The sequence below is a fragment of the Passer domesticus genome, chromosome 6 (assembly GCF_036417665.1).
Source record: "Passer domesticus isolate bPasDom1 chromosome 6, bPasDom1.hap1, whole genome shotgun sequence".
NCBI lineage: Eukaryota > Metazoa > Chordata > Aves > Passeriformes > Passeridae > Passer > Passer domesticus.
Genome location: NC_087479.1, coordinates 41745433 through 41767240, shown reverse-complemented (window position 1 = coordinate 41767240; position 21808 = coordinate 41745433). Strand labels below are relative to the sequence as shown.

The following is a 21808-nucleotide window of genomic DNA, read 5'->3' as shown; positions in this document are numbered from 1 at the left end:
GCTGCAGCAAAAGCAGCATGGCCAGAGGGCACTGCTCTCCTGATACCCCATCTGGAGCGATGCATCCAGCTCTGGTGTCCCCAGCATAAGAAGGATGGAGGCCTGCTGAAGTGAGCCCAAAGGAGGCCACAAAGGTGATCAGAGGGCTGCAGCACCTCTGCTGTGAAGACAGGACAGGTTGACAGAGTGAGGGTTGTTCTGCCTGGATACAAGCAAGGTCCAGGGAGACCACAGAGTGTCTTCCTAAAGGAGCAGCACCTAAAGGAGACCTAAAAGCGAGCTGGAGAGGAACTTTTCACAATGGTATGTAGTGATAGGACAGAAGGGAATGGCTTTAAGCTGAAGGAGGGTAGACTTAGATTAGGTATTAGGAAGAAATTCGTCACTGTGAGGATGGTGAGGCACCGGAACAGGTTGCCCAGAGATGTGGTGGAACAGTTCCATTCCTGGAATTGTTGAAGGTCAGGCTGAATGGAACTTTGAACAACTTAGTCTAGTGGAAGGTTCCCTGCCCATGGCAACTGTGTTGAAGCAGGTTATCTTTACGGTCCCTTCTAAATGAAACCTCTCTATGACTCTGTGATTCTGTAGTTCCTTCCTATCATACAGCTTTCCAACTGCCTTCAGACTTTCCTTTCTGGCTGTGAAATTTCTGCAGTTGAGAAATATTCTTTCTTTTTATTTCTGGAGAAACTGCTACTTTAGGTTTTATAAACACCAAAGTACCATATAGTCTCTGTGGTGAATATTTCTTCTAAAAGCAGAAGCTTTTGACATGACAGCTGCACTGAAAAAAAGTAACTACATGAATTTTATTCCACACTGAGAAAAATATCATTATTGCTTGATAGAAAAAACTGTAAAAATTCAGATCCTGTAGTCTTTTACCTTTAGAGAAAACACTGATTTATCGTTGTATATTTCATTGATGCAGTTCTGTTTATTTGCAGAGGCCATGAGCCTGATCATAGAAAGAAATAAACAGACAATATATTTGCTCCTTCTTTCAAAGTAAGCTTTCAGAAATTTTTTACTTTACCACTGGACCTTTTCTGGGCCAGTTTACCATATTTCTCTTACTCTGTCCATGGTTCTTTGCTGTGTTTTCTGTTTGATTTACCCTATGACTGTTAGAGCACCACCAAAGGTCATCAAAAGTCTCCTTTTATGTGCAGTTTATTATTCAGAAAAGAAGAGCAGATATTCTCAATATAAACTTTTTTTTATGTCTATGTGTAGATGCCACAAAACCCTTGGGCTTTCAGTTTTCAAGAGCACTAAACTTCTGTTAGACTCAATTTCTTCTTCATTAAATCTACCTAGAAGGCAGGCACTTTTCCAGCTCTTAAAATATTCCACCTCTTCTGTAGGCTCTTCTGTAGACCTATTTCAAAAACCTAGATGTTAAAGGAAAAATTAAGTTTCTACTGTTACTTAATTCTATCAACTAGAATTTCCACTCCCTATGATTTACTTGCCTGATGTAGCTTTTCCAGTTATTCCGTGTCTTCTGACATTAGAGTATTTTTACAAAATGTTTCCTCATATATTATTCAAGACTTAACCATATACTGATTGTTTTTTTTAACCTTCTCATGACATTACTTAACTTTTTTATGCCTAGCACCTATTATTTTATTTTCTCTGAAATTTATTTGCCCTTCTGACAAAATTGTCTTCTGCTGCCTGTTTTCTGAAAATGTGGTGTTAATAAAATTTTTGCCATGTTTCTCTAGCCATGGAACAAAATCCATTTGAAGTTTTTTGTTGTTTTGGATTTTTTTAACTATAATGTCAGTTTTAAAGATCAATTTTAAATAGCTATGCCTGCAGTGCTACAGAGATAGGCAAAGGCAGACAGAAATATTTTTGGGATTTAACAGTAGTTTGAAATTTTTCTCAAAGTGATGATGTAAGATTAGGATATTAAAAAATCATTTTAGAAGTAGAAAAAGTATTAAGTTTGAATTTGGGGGTAGGTTTGTTTTTTCATAAATTTGTCTCTGTCACTGAGTCTCACAAGTCTACAATATGATCAGGGAATTCATGGAGCATTATTCACTGTCAAGACTCTGGATTAGAGTTCTTCTCCAATTTTCAGAAAAAAAGAAGATGACATTTCAACTTTAGTTTCACGCAAGATTCAAATATTTACTTCTAGACACAGGGAAGATAAAGTGCTTTGAAAATTCAGGAATGAGGTAGGCATTATTTTTAGCAAAACCTCCACATAATGAAGAAATTTTAAATTCATTTTGCATGTAAATGTTTCTTTTGTATCACATATAATTTTCTATTAAGGAATATGGGTCCTATAAAGGAAAATGTATAAAACCAAGAGGTATTATTGCAGTATTGCTTTGTATAATCTCAAGCTGAACAAATGTTTCTGATGTTCTGTCTACATCCTTATTTTTTAAAATCTTGATTGTCTAGAAGAACAGAAATTTCTCTGATCTTTTCTGGATCATTTTTAATAATTTGCAAATTTTGACTGTGTTTTATCACACTTCTCTTATTTTACCTCTTTGTGAAAACTTATAAAAGGAAAAAGAGTTTGCTGTAGTTTTGAAATGGATCCATATGTACACTTTCTACAGCCAAATACACTGATTTTTACCAGTCTTTTTAAGGTAAAGGCAAGAGATATTATCTTATACATAGATATGATAGTGGAAATTGCTATTAAAACAATCTAAGAGTGTTCATTCTTGCCTGTTGATATGACTCATGAAACCATAAGATGTCTAGTTCGTAGCTGTGGCAAATTAGAAGAGAAAACATTCCTTATTATTTTCCACAGGTCATTGGAATGACAACATAGAAATACAGTTGTTCTGTCATAGTTACATACCATAAGTTTGGTTTTCTTTTTTTTGGGTTTTTTTTTTGTGTTGTTTTGTTTTGTTTTTTTGGTGTTTTTGTTTTTGGGGTTTTTTTGGGTTTTGTGGGTTTTTTTCTTTTTTTTTGTTTGTTTTTTTTTTGTTTGTTTGTTTGTTTTTTGTTTTGTTTTTTGTTTTGTATTTTGGGGGGGGGGTTTGGTTTTGTTTTTTTTTTGTGTCTCTTTTTTTCAGAGCAGCTTTATAACACTGGGAATAAAAATAAAGCACAGCTAACGCAAAACAAAATGCATGAGGCAAGGGCTTGGAAAAGGAAAAAAAGAGTTCGTTTCCAGGCCTGTTATCTGACCATTAGCTACAAAACCCTTTTGTAGCATTTGCAGTTCTGCTCATTCCCACCAGAGGGGGGACCGAAGCTGCACTGTTTCCATACATTTGCATGTAAAATCTAGTGTGATGTGCTGTAAAGAGGCAAGAGAGAGTTGGTTGGATAAAAATTCAGGCTTGGGGCATGAAATTCTTGTATTTGCATTTTTCCATATAAAATTTGCCTTAGCTGAAAGGAAAATATTATAACTTTGGTCAAGTGGGCACAGAACTGAAGAGATGGCATATATGTCTAGGAACATGAAATAAGCATTTTAAAGTTACTTGCAGAAATTAACTGCTTATGAATACTGAACAGTCATCAAGTTCTACTGAGCTATGCACCAGTACTTTACCTATGTATGTATTTTTGCCCAACAATATGATTTCAAATTTTTTGTTTTCTCTTTTTCAAATTAAAATTCTCTTGCACCACACATATGAAGTCTTTAGTCTTAGACTAAAGTCTTTCTGTAACCCAACTGAGTCATAACATCCACTGCTTTCATACTTTCTTCCTTTCAAATTCATAAGTCCTTCAATAGCCCTCCTTTACTTCTTCCTAGGCCCAGGATATGTCGATATATTAATCACAAAACGTGTCAGGTTGGAAGTGACCACAGGGGTCATCTAGTCCAACCTCCCTGCTCAAAGAGGGTCATCCGATGCCTCATTGCACTGGACTGTGTCCAGATAGTTCCTGAATATTTCCAATGAGGATTACTCCATCACCTCTCTGGGAAATTTGTTCTGGTGTGTGGTCACCAACACAATAAAGAAGTTTTTCCTCATATTCAGATGGAATTTCCTGTGCATCTGTTCCTGGTTTTTGTCTCTTGTCCTATGGCTCAGCACCATGAAGATGAATCTGATCCATCCTCTTGATACTCTCCTTCATATAGACATTGATGAGGTCCCTCTCAATCGTCTCTTCTGGAAGCTGAACAGACACAGCTCCCTCAGTCTCTCCTCCTGAGCTTCACCCCCCTCATCATCCTCATAGCCCTCCACTAGACCCACTCCAGGAGCTCCAGGTCTCTCTTGTACTGAGGAGTCCACAACTGGACACAGATTAGGCCTCACCAGAGCTGAGTAGAGGGGCAGGATCACCTGCCATGACCTGCCAGCAAAGCTCTTCCTAATGCAGCTCAGGATCCCATTGTCCTTCTTGGCCACAAGAGCACTGCTGGTCATAGACAGCTGGTTGTCACCAGGACCTCCAGGTGTCCTTTTCCACAGAGCTGCTTTCCAGGAGGTTCACCCCAGCCTGTGCTGGTGACGGAGGTTATGCAGGTGAAGGACCCTGCATTTGTCTCTGTTGTATTTCAGAAGGTTCCTCCCTGCCAATGTCTCCAGCACGTCACATTCCCTCTGAAGAGCTGCACAACCCTCTGGGGTATGGGCCACTCCTCCTGGCTTTGTGTTATTAGCAATACTCATTCCAATGGGCTGACCCTGCTTTCATCTTCTGTGTATTTCCTGCTTATGCTTGAATAATGACAGGAGTCAGGTGGATCTCATCTCTCCCTATCAACTGCCAGCAGAAAGGGTCCCATGGTTATGGAAACCAAGCCCCTGTTGCCAACACCAGCAATGTAGCCAGTCATTTACTTGGGAAATCAGTTTTCCTTTCAATATTTACCATTAACTGGAAGTATCAAGGAGAAAACTACCTCAGGACACAGACCATTGTCCAGTGTCCCCAGAGCTCTGAAACCATGTATGATGGAAAACCCTTGTTTTCATCAATGCCTACATGAAAGACTTATGGGGGTAATAGCCAGATGTGTTGAGCCTTGGCAGTCTTTCTGTGACATTTCAGATTCAAGCCCCTGGCTTCTCAGGACAGAGGTTAGGTGGGCAGATGGGTGCCCCTGTCCCCTGCAGTGGGACGTCACCGACTGCCATTGCTCATTGCTTCTTCCAGGTCATTCTGTGTGGCTCAGGGTCTGGTGACTCGGGTCTCTCAGCTGTTGCTCAGCTTCTCTGCCTCTGGGAACTCCCTGCCCAGCTCATTCTACTGCTCACAACTTACTGTAGCCACTGTTGGAGTTGTTGCTGTTGCTTTTGTCAATACTCACTTTGATGACTGATTCCAATTCTTCTAATCCTTTTACCAAGCATTGTTATTTAGGTTTTGAATTCCCCAAGACTATTCTCAGCACATAGTGGAACCTGTGCAAAAGCTTCCAGAATAATTATTCAGGGAGGTTCCCTGAGCTATATATAATTCTTGAATTAGATGAGGAAATGTATGTCCCCGATTCCAGGTCTGTAATAACTGCTTTACTTTAATGTTTAAGACAAATAAATTGCTCTTAAATTTTCATAGTTTCTTTTTGCTCAATCACAATTATATTCTGTGTTTCCTCTGTGCCATGATTTAATTCTAAATAGGAAATACTGTGGCAAAATTTCCACTGTTCTATTCCTACTCCCTGAACAAGCACAAAGGGTTATTCCAAACACAGTACATGATGCAATATTTGTGTTTTGGCAACCAGAGTCCGGAAAGACTGTCTTTAGAGAGCTATGAACCATATGTGTTCACATAAGTTCCCCTAAACACACCTGGGTTAATGCATTGAAATCCTGAGCTGTGGCAAAGTCAATGCATTAAATTCCTGACCTGTAACAAGATTAAAAATGCTATATTCTCATTCAATTTGAAGACCTAAAGTCAGACGACAAAACAGAAAATGTGCCATGATTTTTAATGTTTCTTAGGTATAGAGACATTCTGTATCCTCTAAACTAAGGAAAATGTTTCATTTTTGTAAACCAGGTAATACACATAAAGAAATTCAAGTTTCTGTATCTGGTCTCCTGGCAAACCTTAAATGCATGCATGCACATGACACCACACAGCCTGAAAAGTCAGCCACTTTTAATGTTTTCAGCAGGGCTCCCTCCAGGGACCCTGAAAGGTAAATTGGCTGCCCATTCCCTTCCAGAACTCCTGCTATTCTTCAAGCAAGTCCAACACCTCATACTGACAAAAGGCAATTGTCACATATGGTAACACCTATTATCTTTCCAACATCCATATGAGTATACTCACCTTTAACAAGGTGAAGTAAGAGTCTAAAACAGAAGGAGAGAAAAACATATACCCTCTTCTAAGTTGAAGATGAAAATATATGGGACAGAAACAGTTTATTCTTCAAAATACTGACCATTTAAGCAGGCAACAGCTTTGTCTCACTCCTAGTCTCTCTAACAAAACCTCTCCTAATTCTTTGATGGAATATTTTCCTTCAGTTTCTAATTAATACTTGTATCTGGAGGTTTAATCACAAGATTCTTCCTTTCTTAGTTGAGTCTTTGGGTTATAGTCCTGTGAAACCAGTTTGTATCAAGCTCAACAGGTCTGATTTTATTTGTTTTCTGCAAATGTGTTCCATTCAGAACCACACAACAGTAATCTGGCTAAATTGTCCCCACTCTAGGTAAAATATTTTTTGCTTAGAACAAAAGAATTTCTGGGGATAAAAGATAAAACTCTCTACAATGGACTGTCTAGACTGTGAAGAGTACCATCCTTTGGATACAGCAGTCTGAAATTCTTTATATTTTTCTCTGCAAAATTTGTCTTGGTCAGCATGTTTTTCAGACAGCTGAAAATCAAATATCTCACTTCATTTCTTAAGGCTTGTGGCTCTTTAGCATTCAACAGAGAGCTGTTCTCAGGCTTGCAAAGCAAACCAGCAATGGCATTTTCACTGAAGTTTGGAAGGTACAATTGTGGCCATTCTGACTTCTCCGAGCCTCTCAAAATGACGGGTCAATAAAGAGTCACAGAATATGCAGTATTTTTTGATGCAATCACACAAAGACAAAACTGCTCAAAAAATTGCTGCCTTTCAGTATTCTTAATGTCATTACATATATCTCCTAATAGTATATGTGTATATTCAATTGCCTTTAGGCAGAACCTTTGGTGTGCACCAGGTGGCTCCTTTAACTTCAGGTAGTTTGATTCACTCTGTAGAGCAGAGATCATAAGGAAAATGTATTTCTATTTTTTAGTAATATCTAAAAAAGCAGTCAATCAGAAAAGCTTTTGGGTTTTCTAATCTTGTAAGTGGTAAGTTATCCTACCACAGTCCTTTCTATCTCATTTTACCATTCACTTTCATGGTATGGATATAGTGGGGTATGTTTAGCATTCTACACTGGAATCACACTGGAAATCTAGGTTTGCATCCCTCTGCTTTTTCTCATATCCTTAAATGCTGAGATATCTTATGTCAATCTGCTCACTGAATATTTGGCATACAAAATCATCACTTTTTTCTGAATAACTTCTCTGTTGTCAAGCTGTGTTACCTGAGAAAAGAGTAATCCAAGTCCTTACTTGGTCTGAATTCATAATCTATCACAGATAAATGGAGACAGGTAAGCCCCAGCACTGCAGTAAAAGTTTTATTTCCTTCCTAAAACCTATATCCCTTATGAGGAATACTAGATACTCAGAGTTAGTATGATCCCATCAGCAGCTTTTGTCTCTGTCCTAGAAATGCAACACACTAGCAGCTCTGTTCACCTTCCAGAGAGTCTTAAAATAAATATTATATTAAGGACATATAACACCTCTCTCCTTAGGGCTGTATCTTTCCACCTCCTGATACCTGTGGTTTCATCACAGAAAGCCATGAAGCGCCTCCCTGATCCTGTTGCTGAGATTGTGCAGCCTGGTAGCAGGAACATCACCAAGCAGCATTGTATAAACATCCATGTGGATGCTCATATCATTACTTCTTCATGTAATGATGAAGGTCTTGTGAGACTGGTGAGGAAGGGCACTGTGTTTGTGCTAAAAATCTCCTTTGGGAGAATTTTAGTGGCCTAATGGGACCCAAAGGCAAGTCATACAGTTTTTTAAAATTTGTTTGTCACCAGGTGCAGTGCAGACATGCTAAAGGCAAAATAAAAGCTATGGTGTGGACACACCTTACCTACAACACTCTGTAAATTGAATTTGGAAAGAATTTTCAGATAGGCAGCTGTATGGCTCAAATTTAGCTGCTTAACTTCAAACTCCCATGCCTGAGCATACTAAATGTTATCATAGATTTGCAATACTTTGATGCAACTAGAACTGGAGAAAGACAAGCAGAATCTGACCCAATGTATGCACTGAACAGACCTCAGGGAAATAATAACCAGACTTGGTCAATGATGGTTTAAAAATTGAAACAGCTTTCATTTTCATTGATGTCTGGCCTGTCTGTTTCCTGTTGGGAAGAGGTGATGAACTAATATGGTTTCTTCCCTCTCAGTACTTGTAACATAAACCATGCATATAGAATTGCACTAAAAGTTACCACTTTAAAGAAATAGGCTATTTCACAGTTTTAAATTTCAATAAAGTTATGATTTTGAAATGGGTTTCTGTTTATTACAGTTAAGTTACATTATTTAAACCCTTAAAAACAAAAACAAAACAAAACCCAAACAAAAAAACAACCACCCAATACTCCACTAAATTCCAGAAATAAAGATGCTTTTCCCATTGGATCACTGCCCCTGGCTTTCAAGGTCAAGGATGGCTTTCACCTTTTGCGTGCAACACCCTGCTGCATTGAGGTCAAAGATGATCTTAATAGCCCAGCATAGCTCCCTGGGGGTCCAAAGTTCAACAGTATGGAGGACAACTCATGTTCAACAAAAGCACGTAATCGCTAACATCTTTAGAGATTTTCATCTCAGACCTCAAAAAAATATGAAAAACAGTTTAACAGAAACATAATGAAACAGACTGGAACAGTCTGGAATGTAAGCAATCTTTGTAATGGATCAGTGGTCCCTGTCTTTCAGCACATAATCTCTACTGTAAATGGGACCAGCTACAAACCAAGAGAAATTAGTGAAATACAGTATGTAAATATTGGTAATACCTATTTCTTGGTATAAAGCATCTAGCAAATGTACCATTTTTCTCTAGCCAAACCCTGCAAGTGAAACAAATGTTATTATGCCAGTGTTTATACAACAGTTCCAATAGTATTAGCTTAGAATTGTAATAAAACACATTATCCTTCACAATAATCTTTAAAGAAATAGGTTTTTAAATGAAAGTATTTAATAACAGAACATTAAATTTTGAAACTTGTTTTTGTTGGTGAAATTAAGTAGAATGTTTTCATCCTTTAAAATTAAGTGCACAAAACACCATCTTAATTTTAGTACCACCAACTGTGATCATGCTAATAGCAATGGAAATAACGAAATAAGACACATAACTTTAATTCATGATCCTACTTCTTGTTCTTCAATTTCCCTGCTGCACTCTTAAGTGGGTAAAACCTTTTACAGATAGTGCCATGACATTTGTTTCCTGGATAACCAGCCCTACAGTGTCCTTTTACGACACTTGTAGGTTCACCAATGCTGGAAAAAAAACTGCAAAGAGATTTAATAAAATATGCAACATAACTAGCTACTGGGGAGAATTTTAAGTTGTGTTTCTGTGCATTTTTAGAATTGTTTATCAGGTTTGCATACATATAGAAAGACCAATTAACTTAGACACTATGAGTCCATGAGAATACCCTATGTAAATATAATGAATGAATTCTGTAAGCAAATGCCTCTGTGAAATAAATTATTCAACTGTTTTTGCAGACAGATTGTCCTTTATCTAATGCTTCAGTGGAAAGCAGAAGAAAATGCAACTAGATTAGCCTTGTAACATAACATATGTAAATCTTTCCTGAGCTATTCGGTGGCAATTTAAATGCCCTTAAGCATGGAGGCTGATGGTCTTGGTAATTGTTTTCCCAGTCATTTGGGAATCTTCTAATCATTCCTTAAATTTTGCATCAGTAACACCTGTACTCTTCCATCAGCTTACACTTCTGTGCTGCTTTTGGGACTGTGGGCAGAACTAGCTGCTGATGTAACTCCATATTTCACTGCAAAAACATGTGCGCAGGCAGCTCTTGATTCAGTGGAGATGTTATCTATGTGTGAACAATGAATATTAACAAGTCTCCTCCTGCCATGCAGATTTAGGTCAAGTTGCTTTGTACTGCTAAAGAAATGTCAGTATTTTCTGTCCCTCGTTCATATATCCATTGAATAAATCTGAATTGCACTTAGGGAATACACATTTGAATGAAAGGAGCTATAGAAATTGAGCTAATGCAGTGAATCAACGTACAAATTAATTCATTTATCATGATACAGGTATTTGAACAGGTGAGTATTTTCCTATATCCTACTCGGCATCCTTTCACATATTTCTATTGTTATAAGAGACAAGATAAATCCCAGAAACTTTATCAGTTAGAAACTTTCTTTTCTCCATGTGAGTGACAAAGAGAGAATCACTTGTTTTTTGTAAAGCTTTTATGAACAGCCTGTAGCCTTCCAGCCATTTTATTCGTCTGCATGAGTATCAGCCAACTATGACCCTTTTGTCATTAATAAAATTTAGTTAAATTTCAAAGTGTGTTTTCAATTTACACATCCAATACTACAGAAATGATCACCACTATACACACCCATTTCTTCACAGATTAGCCACACTCATAAAAGAAGTATCTTCAACACTGTCAGATCTGGAATCAGCTTAGATGGAATGGCCCCAGTGGCTTGTTGACTCCAGCAAAGTTGTCATTGATTACAAATAAACAGATCTAACCTTCCATTAAGGAAAGTTTTACTGGCTTTTGTCTGGGTAAGTCGCTGCAGCAGATCAGCACAAAAGTCCATCTAGCCTGGCATCCTGCTATGGGAGATGGCCATATGTGAGTGCCTGCCTAGAGGTCACACAGTGGTGGTGACTCTCTGACATGCTTTCCCAGCTGCAAGGGTTTGTGGCTTTGTGATTTCCTGAACCAAAAGTGTTATCCCTGTTGTTAATAACACCCTCATGGATCTATTTTCCATTCTAATTTGTCTAATTGCTTTTTGACACTATGTAAATGTTTAAGCATCCACAGTGCTCTGTTGCAAGCAATGCTTCAGCTTAATTACACATTGTGGGAACACAAAAAGCCTGATCTGCAAAGGGCACATATAGCTCCTGAGAGACTTTGAAGTTAGCCTGGCCTTTGGAAATGATTTAGGATGAATTTACTGTAATGGACTCCTAATGATTAGAAATGCCATCTTGTATGTTATCTGGACTAGATATCTGCAAACTTTCTGAAGTGAGAGCTGTGGAGAATAAATATGTTCCTGCATTGGATTTAGACACTTCCTTAATGGACACTCTAGGTGAAGGGAGAAGCCACCAAGAGCAAGGGGTGCCTGGGGCTGAACAGAAGGCAAAGCATGCAAAGCAGAACCTGAGCTGGCAGTGTAATGTGAGAAAACTGAAACTGAACTTGGCTTCAGATTGTGGACTAGTATTAACCATCTGTGAGATGGGGAAAAAGCTACCAGCATGCAAAGTGCAATGGGAACAAACCTTGTATTTATTGTTATTTGTGGAAGCTTGTAATCTTTTTCTCTTCTTTTTCTTTCCCCACCCCGAAAAGACTGTGTTAGGTAATGAATATCTGCCTCACAGAAGAGGAAGAAATAATGATCTCATATAAATGGATTAACGTAATGTATTTTAAAATGAAAAGGATTAAGCTCTTACTAAATTATTTAAGTCTGCTTATGAATATACAAGCAAGCATAGACAGAGATTTTCCTTTTATTTTTTACTTGAAAATTGATTGCCTTTTAAGAAAAAGAAAGAGAAAAAGCCCATATCAAATAAGGATGAAATTGAAATCCTCTTTTATTTAACTAAACCTTCATTCTTTAAATAAATTTGACCCTTGTTTTGCATGGATGGCATTAAAGATGCTGATTTCTGCATTTAGCCCCAGACATTTTTTCATCTGAGTTATAGGGAATGAGATTGGAACTTGACCTCAGATAAAAATCTGAGGCTATTCAAACTCCAAACACACTGTAAGCATGCCTGGATTTTCCCCCAGACACAGCTGTGAGACACCATTATATCATCAGCATTTCTATAAAGGCCACTCACACTGAGACAGTGACAAGTGTATCTATTAATGTCCCAAGCTCATAGTTAAGATGAGAGTCTGAAGAATTTCAGATTGAGTAATACATAAATATATCACATGAAAGATGGGAGGGCAGTGACAACCAAAATTATATTTGTAAAGGGCTTCTTTCTAGGTCCATGTTTCAACCATTCAAACCCCTCCAATACTAACTCTAGTGATTTAAATATTAATTTTAGCAGCTTTAACTGAGAGTTGAAATATCCAAACAGGACCTATTCAGCCTCTTAGGATATTGGCTGAATAGGAAAGTTAAAAGAAAATTAATGCAACTTAGCCATCATAAAAAGATTATTTCAATGTTCTTCTGACCAGTTTAAATGATGAAGCATCTGTATTTCTGAAGGTGAAATACAGACAAATAATCTTCACTGAATATGTTTTCATATGTGTCCTAATTCAAATCCATACAACAGAAAACAGAAAAAAATTGTCTTACATGGCACACACACAAAAAATCAATATGGTACAACCTGACGTCTTGTAACAAAAATGTTCCATTTTAACCAGCATCTTACATGTTGATTTATGACACTTTCTCTATCATAAATTGGAACACATTTAGGCAATATTATTTTGGTACCAGATAAAGATATCAAAGAACCTCCTACACTGGCATTCCTATATGTTATTTCAGAAATATAACTTACATCTCATACTTCATCTGACACAAAGCAAGATAAATTCTGAGGTGATATTTACTCTATACTCCAACAGAGAAATGTTAGGTTCTCTTGCTACAACTAATCAACCCTCCATGCAGTCTTACCTGAAGACAGCTGAGCTAGACGGAAAACGTCAGCTTCACTCATTGACAATGCATGGAAAGCAAGTGGTCTAGAAGCAAGTGATCCAAATATTCAGTGTTCATTTTGACACATAAATTGTGTCAATTTTTTGATCAGACAAGACGTGAAAATTACAAATATTTTCATGAAGTGACTGAAAATAAAATGCAACTGTCCTTGTAACAAATACTACCTAAACTCCAGCAGGAAGAGTTTTAGAAACCCTAAGTCATGTAAGAAATTTTATAACGTCTCAAAGCCTAAGGACTTTTCTGGTTTCCTAATCTCATTTTCCCTGTCAATTTGTGGAAGTATAAATTTCAAGTCCCAATAAAACCATCAAAGTTTGACCAGTTATTCTAGTTAGTCCAGCTCCAGTATATGGTATTTCTGCTCTAAATCCTCCTTCTCATAATACCAACTTTATGCTGAAATATTTTGGCTTACCATGGCATCATACTGTTCGGTATGAAAAAATGGAAAACTTCAGCACATCAGCCAGCCAAGTAGAATAGTTGTTCTCCCGTATAACCGTTTCAGAAAAAAAAAAAAAAAATCACTGTGAGGATATAATGCAATTTCTGTCTTGGAAGTCTACCAGACATAAATGAACAAAACCTTAAGGAACATGGTTTGTGCCCAGTGTTAAACTGCTCTGAACAGAAGGCTTGGCTTGAGACCTCAGGAAGTCCCTTCCAACCCAAAGGATTGCCTGATTCTGAGAACTTGTTTGGTGCTCATAATTTTGAATATAGAGGGGAAAAAAAGGGATTCTCTTAACTTTGTCTCTTAAAGAGTACTAGAAACATACATAACAGTAGCTGATTTGAACAAAAAATTGAAATTTTTTTCTTCAAGGGATGAAGAAAGCAGTGTCAAGATCAGCTGTCTTGAAATCAATGATATTAATTCCTATGAGTAATGTCAGAGTTAAGACTTTGGTTTATCTGTGACTTTGATAAGCAATCACGATAGAAATGCAAGCTGTTCCAAATCCTATCCAAATCCTAAACATCACTGTGCATCAAAAGATTGCCAGAACTAAGTTACCAAGCTGAAAAGGAAATATGTTTTCATCCATAGCATTAACTTTGGCGCTATAGGGAAAGCAAAGAACTCTGTTTAGTCACCAGAACTTTAGATACCTCATTTGGAAATAATTGTCCTAAGCAGAGATGCAATTTATAGATCTGCCATATTATGAAGACTATAGAAATAATTTTCAGACACAGATGTTACATAACATTACAAGATTCATCTTTACAGTATTTCTAGTCTTCACATTGTATATGGGAGTTCAGAGTGCAATTTCTTCATAAAGATGATGCTGAAAAAAGGGAGGTGTATTGACCTTTTCCTAATTTCTCCTATCAGAGTCTATCATGGGCATAAGTTTGGGTTTTGTCTGGAAAACTAAACACAGGAATTCAGTCTGAAATTACTAAATAACCATCTGATTTTTGATAATCACCTATTCTAAAATAAAATACCTTCAGATATTGTCTAGAACATATATCAGCAAATTGCCATCAAATTATAAATTGACCTTCAAATTTTTCAAGCTGAAACTAGGGATTTTTTCTGCAATTATGTTTGTCATTATCTTAGTATAAATTTCAGTTTGATTGCATTTGAAATTCCTTCAAATATTGTGTGTGTTTCAGGTCCTTACACTCTGCTATCACAAATGTTATGAAACGACATTTGAAGTCTGAATAATTATATATATTTAAAAGAAAATGCAAATGAGATTTTCTTAAACTCCTTTTAAAAACAACAGTTCACATACATTAAATCAGTCTGACTCATTCAAGAAAGAGAAGTAACCTTTTGTATGATTTTTTGAATGGGATAGACTAAACAAGAGATTGGTCATCATTAATTTTGAATTCAGTTTATAATTTTTATTGATATTTTCAATTATTGTTTACCTATATTTCAAAATGATCTGGTGAGTATTATTTGCAATGATGAGAACACCAATGAGGAAATTATTTTCTAGCATGAAAAATGTATAAAAGCTTTTTTAGATAAACATAGTTAAGCATTTTGCTATCTCTTAAAACAATCCATTGAAAGATGATAACCATTTTTTCTTTAGCTATTACATTATTTTTATTGTATAGGTGCTTTTAGGGAAATTAGATAGAGGCTACAAAAAATTAATATCCTGTTTGGACAGTGCTGTTTCATGGGAAAAACTATTTCATAATAATGTGCACATGCTGGAAATGCTCCAAAACATTTTCTTAAAAAATTCAAAGTTATAATGCAGGATTGAATTCACTATTGTTTCATCCTATGTTGATTTCTCATCTGTTAATATTGTTTGGAGAATTTTGTCTACACGGTTGAAACAAAGTGCTTCAATATTTGGGATTTTTTTTCTTTGAAAAAACCCAAAAACCTGTTTATGAATGTGGAATGTCAGCTTTTCTACTTGGTTGAAAATGAAAATTATTTTCAAAATGTGAGAACTTACATACAAATAGAATTTCTTTTTTCCTGCCAAATCTAGCTGAGAAGTCCAGTGTTCACAACAGTTTAAGATGTTAATGTTGGGGGTTTTTCTGCTCATTCTCCCATGCTGTCATGACCAGGAACTGGTCAGTAATCACTTCATCTGACAGTAAGTGTCTCCAAATGAGGAGACATCTAAACGTCATCTTATTTACTGGTCAAAACTTCCTTGAAAAAATTTTTGTATCATTAAGATTTTTTTTATCCTCAGCATCTCTAGTTTTACCTCACTAAAATCTTTTAAATGTATTTTTCTCTTTGGTGTTTTTGTGGGTTTTTTTTGGTTTGTTTTTTTTGTTTTGGTTTGGTTTTTTTTTTTGTTTTTTTGTTTTTTGTTTTTTCTTTTTTTTCTGGAACTTCTCAGATGTCTAATCACTTTTCTAATGTATTCCATTCCTACGTCTGCCACCAGGTTATTGCCTATCAGCTGTCAAGTCTGTTTTCCTTGAAAGTGCTTGTACTGTTTCCTGTTTGCAAAGTGAGGATTATCTAAAAATAGAAGAAAGTAATAAATTAATGAAATAATTAATTTGCTGCTTTTTCTATCAGAAAATATTCCCTAAGAGGACTTGATTTCTGAAATAATGTCCCTTATTTTATTGGTTATTGTTATTGCTCACATACCTTATGAATGTTGTAATTTTATAATCTTAATCTAATGATTGGTCCCTATTTGCTTCTACTCAATTTTTCATCCCATGTTATGTGCAAGATATTAAAAAAAGGGACTATGACTAACGTGTTTCTCAAATTCTGGCAGCATTGCACAAACAAGAAAAAGTTAGCATCTGAGAGCTGAAGGCAGTTTCTTAGAATCTATAGGTTTTTCTCTGAATCCTGTACTTTTCCTGATGCTTTCACCTCCTGGTTACACTAAAGAGACAAGGTGTCAATGCTTCCTGGCTCCATTCATATTCAAAGCTCATACTTAGTAAGAAGATGCATTATTTGGTGGAGTTCAGGCCTTTTGTGATACTTAGAAAGTATTTCTTAGACAATAAATTAATAATTTGATTTGCAATGCTCAACAGTAACATTTATTCCTTGCTCATAATAATAACAGAGTTACAGACAAAATTAATGGTACACACAGCTTAATTTTTTTTCACTTTCTTACTTCTTTTTCCTAAGTTTCTTTCCTTTCTCCTAACTTCTAGGTACCATGATAGTCTAAGCTTATTCCAAATCAAACAAATATCATACCCTTTTTCTCCAGCCTATGGGTTATACATCCTCTCTTGTTTCAGCAATGTTGCCTGTCTAATGAAATTTTTAATAGAGACAGACTGGCAAAACTCTGCAAAGAGAAAGCAGAAATGCTCCAGTGTCTGAGACACAGAAGGATGGTGCTGCCAGGCCAGCTTTTAAAATTTTATCCTAATTACAAGGGAACATTTAAATGTTGTACTTAATTTCAATTTCATATATTTCACTTGCACTTTTTTGGTTTTACTCACTGTGAGTAAATAATCCACACAGAAGTTATAATAGAAAGTTCTGAATAGCTTTTTGAAAAATCACCTGCAAGCTATTGAATTTTGAAATTCAATAATTGAATTGAAGCAAGAGATTGAAGCGCTTACAGAACTGAGTAAACTGAGACTATATTTAGAGAAGTTTACTCTTCTTTTTTTCTGAGTTCTCTTGGTAGCTATCCAATCTTGGTTATTGGCATCCACTTGGGATTTGCATTTTGTCTTTTGATATTTTGATATTTTTGAAGGAAGAAAAAATCTAAACCTCACTTGAGATGTTGTCTAAACCCAGAGCACTCATTATACATGCTATCTAACAATGATAAATTATTTTTTCCTTGTTTCATATGGACCAATAACAGATATGGAGAACTGTTATAATGGAGTCAAAACTGAATTTAGGTATCTCAACCAAGCAAAAAAAAACCCAGCCAAAATACATAGCAGGAGAACTTCATCTTAAGAATCAGATAAACATAAAAAGAGTCAGAGCAATCTAGCAACTCAAGACAAGCATCTAGTGTGCAGCTTTGTCAAATTGGAAATTAAGATCCCTGAATAAATGAGCAGGTTGTAGTGGGCACAAGAAAAGTGTGTTCACATGTGATTGATCAAACAAAAAATTAAAAACTGCATTCAGATTCTCATACATTTAGAAAAGTTGAAAGGGTGGAGAAATAACACTCAGAAATTACCCAAGGATAACAGAAATATTTTATATTGACAATGTTAAAAAAATTCAATCTGTTTATCTTATCAAACAAAGCTGAGGAGACAATAATAGTGTAAAAGTACTTTTTGATTAGTGACACAATATAAGTATCTTTTTAGCCATCTTTTTCATTCAGTAACTAACACATCTGTACATCCTCCACATGTGCAGTCATTTGCACAGCCCTGCTAGTAATCTACAGGGCAGATACAGAAAATTCAGAAGAGATATTTTCCATTTGGATATTCCTTTACCACTAGCCTGTTAATGATTCTGTTTCTTTGCCTTAGAAAAAGAACTCAGACTGACAGTTTGAGGAAGACAGAGACAGTTGCAATGACAGCCTGGAAAGGTGAGGAATTGATGGCATGGGTAAATCTAATTTTTATTTCTATTTTTGAAGTCTTCCATTAGACTATCTCAGGAAAAAGTGTAATTAACAAAAAAAAACAATGATCAGGATTTAAAATCACTTATAGCAAATGATTAAAAAGACCAATTTCTCAGCAGAGCATGCAGTCATTTCAGAAGTACTATAAACTGTTCTGCTTCAGATCAATTTATATTTTAACTGGGTGAGCCTAATAGGCTGCATTCATGCTTATACTAGTGACTGTACAGTTACCCAGTGGTTCTATTGTGGAAAATTTTATTTGAGGCCTTCTTTGTGGTTTCTTTGCATTGTTAATACATAAATTAAAATATATTATATTAATTAATATCTAGTCAAACCCTGTTAACAGACAGACATATTTTTTCCATATTTAAGCTTCATTTCTTGAAAACCTGTCTGTAAATCTGATGCATTTGTTTAGGAGATTTTTATCTAGATTTTGCAAACACCATCTATCTCATATTCAGCTTGAAACATAATTTTGTGAAGTGTGTAGGCTAAATTATCTGCTGTTTTGCCATTTGTAATCTCCCTCTATACAGACTATCTATGATTTTGCCAGAGGTAGAACAGCTGTATTTCATATCTACTTTTCACTTACTCATTGCAAATAAAGGTCTAAAGTAGTACCAAAACAAATTATATGTAATCCAAGTAAGAATACTAACAGGATTAATTTCTGTAACTCCCTGTTTCCTCCAGTACTCCCTCAAGATGTACTTTTGTGGTGAAAACTTGCACAGCTGAACTGTTTCAAAGAATGTATCTGTTGTGATATCTTAGTATCTGGTTTGCCCGTTCTTTCCTTGCAGTTATTCTGCAATTCTTTCATTGCAGCAATGAACTATTCATTTGCCTGAAACAGAGAAACCATGAGTAGATTGAATAAGTTTTCCATGTAGTAAAAAGCTCTGACCCCAAGGTGAAGCCGTTCCATGTTTCAGAGTAATGTTCAAAAGACCTTGGAAGACACAGATATGAAATTTCTGCTCATTCATGTTGACTGATGTCCCAAAGTATTAAAAAACTATGAACATGTCAACAACATTTTATTCCAAATCTGTGCTTCTGTAATTTTGGAACTTCTCAATTTTTTCATGATAGGAAGAAAAATGAACATTAACCATAAGATCAGAGGAACTGACTGTAGCCTTTTAAAAACAAATGCAGAAGGTGCCTGTTGCATTCCACATTCATTCAGCAATATGCAATCCACAACATGTAAGCTTTCAGTAAGTTCTTTAGTACAAGAATGGGTACAGATGGGCAGTAATAAGAAAGTAGCTCCCAAGATGGTAGTAAAATCACCTCAGCATAATGTAGACCATGATGTGCTAAGCATCTTTTAGATATATTTTAAGCAGGATCTGGGTGAGACCCAAAAATGTCATGTGGAGGTTGTTTATGACTTGAATGAAAGTGCTTGCAGGAGAGAAATTAGTTTTCATCACATCAATAGACCAGAGCTTCACTTCCTAAGGATAAAAATATATTAAAGAAAAAAAGATACAAGCCCTCAAACTCCCACAGATTTGGACCATACTATTTTACATCACTTCATATACCTATTGTGCTTGAAGCAGAGGGGTTGTGTGGAGCACCATTTATGGATTTCACTGTTAGAAGTAGCCCCTTGTGAAAGAAATAAGGCTGTTGGTACTTAGCCAGTGCATTCACTGGACTTTGGCAGCATAAGCAAAATCAAAGAAGAACTGTCAACTGAAATGGTGTCAGTGGTGATAAGACAAAACATAAAGGAAGCAAAAAAAACCCCAAAACTCTGATACCAAAAGAGACATTTCAACTTCAATTAACAACTATTCATTTATTAGAAAAATATGGGAACAGTAAAACAAGAGTGGTTCAATTCACTCTTAAAAAAAGCTCCATTTTAATTTAAGGTTGAATCAGAATGAACAGTCATGAGACAATCCACAACAGTTTGATTTAGACAAGTATCTCAAGCTGTGCCTGAACTTATCAGAAACTTTATTAAATTGGAATGGGATTCTCATAACTGTGGGATTTCTCCTAAGTCATGTGTATTTGTGTGGTCTAGTATTCACAGCAGCCCTTCACAGATAATTTTGATAGAGCTCTTGTACATGTTTTGAAAAGTAAAGATACAATACTTACTTCATACAGTGGGAAATGACAAGTAACCTTCTTGAATCTCTATGGCTTCTGCTGATGTCAAACTTGCAGTAGAACAGATTGGACATCTGTAAAGACAATTTAATACACAATCAAAAATAAGTGTCTAGCAACATCAGAATGTCCATTGCTGATCTAGAGTCAAATCAGATAGAGTTCTCAAAGTAGTTCTGTTAAATAAGTTTTTTTAGTGATGTTTAACATTAATAAGCAGATTTTCTGTGAACTAACGCAGCTTTAAAAAGATTTATTTCTAAATGTCTATTTTGATTTATTAAAAAAAAAGTCCCTTGAGGTGAATTTGTTTTGCAATTAGATTCCACTCAACATCATACTGCCAGCAACTGCCTGCAAAGGAAGGGAATGTAAATTTATAACTGCAAGACCATGCTATAGCAACATAAACACAAGGGTAGCATCCAACCCATTATATTAGAAAGGCTATAAAAAAAGCCTCATCACAGCTAATGTGCAACTGTCAAAAGATAATGAACAGATGGGCTTTCCAAAGCCCCACAGAGGTTAGTACAGTCTGAAGCCCTTATAGGCATTTGGGAAGGCTGGATATTGGTAACACCTTACGACAAAATATCCTGTGCAATGCATTCAGGCAGAGAAGGGAAACATCCTTTGGCCCAAGATCACCTAAATACTGAGGTGGCTATACCCAGAGCAGCCCTTGGTATATAACTGGGCATCAAGGGTTGTTGCTGAAATACAGTTTCTGTTAAGACTCTCGTCTGTTGTAATATTTCCTGTTTGTTCATCCAACTCTTGCAGTTCTGAACTGTGAAATTTAATTACCACAGTTTATTTACACACAGTAAATACTGTATTATTACCACAGTATTTATTTACAAACTTTAGAGAACTCTCTCTTTAAGGGAGACTTCATGCCTTGGATTCCATGTATGAAGATGGGCACAACTGTAATAGTGAAAATCAATTTTCTCTTTGTCAGCATTACCTAGAAGTGGATGAGGCATGGTATTTTCTGGAAAGTCTTCAGTATTATCACAAAACTGAGAGTTTTGACATTTGACCTCAAGTCATTGCCCCATATGCCTGAATGCTCTAGTAGCAAGCTGCTAGAGAAGTTTTCATCTGAACTTGTCCATTAGGCATGTTTTCTACTGGGATTCAACCCATAGTTGTGTCAAATGACTTTATTGCTATGTGTCACAAGAGAATCACATGACAAAAACACAAACCATAAAGCCTTTAGAGGTCAGAATGCAAATTCAGTGCCATAAATTATATATCTATAATTATATATATATATATATATATATATATATATATATATAAAATATGTAGTGTCATCTCTCCTAGTTAAGCCTTTCTGTGGTCTTAGTGATAGAAAACTGTCAGCTAGTTATTCCCCAGTGAAGAATAGTCTCCTGGTAATTTGGTTACAGTGTAAGAGTGTGGGATCAAATTCAGAAAAAAACAAACAAACAAAAAAAACCCCAACAACAACAACAACAACAACAACAAAAAAAAAACGCAAAAACAAAAACAAAA

At 36.0% G+C, this 21808-nt stretch overlaps 2 long non-coding RNA genes across 6 annotated transcripts; both read left to right on the top strand.

The window, feature by feature from the left end:
- Positions 1 to 17: 17 nt before the first annotated feature.
- On the top strand, positions 18 to 19362 carry LOC135303304 (uncharacterized). Its single transcript, XR_010364763.1, has 3 exons — positions 18 to 303; positions 18027 to 18088; positions 19235 to 19362. It is a non-coding gene; the product is annotated as an uncharacterized LOC135303304 (long non-coding RNA).
- Positions 467 to 3999, top strand: LOC135303303 (uncharacterized). 5 transcript variants are annotated; one of them, XR_010364759.1, is made up of 4 exons: positions 478 to 535; positions 951 to 1011; positions 2040 to 2201; positions 3773 to 3999. It is a non-coding gene; the product is annotated as an uncharacterized LOC135303303 (long non-coding RNA). The 5 variants fall into 5 exon arrangements; XR_010364761.1 differs by having other exon boundaries at positions 481 to 797; XR_010364760.1 differs by lacking the exon at positions 951 to 1011 and having other exon boundaries at positions 467 to 535.
- Positions 19363 to 21808: the final 2446 nt, after the last annotated feature.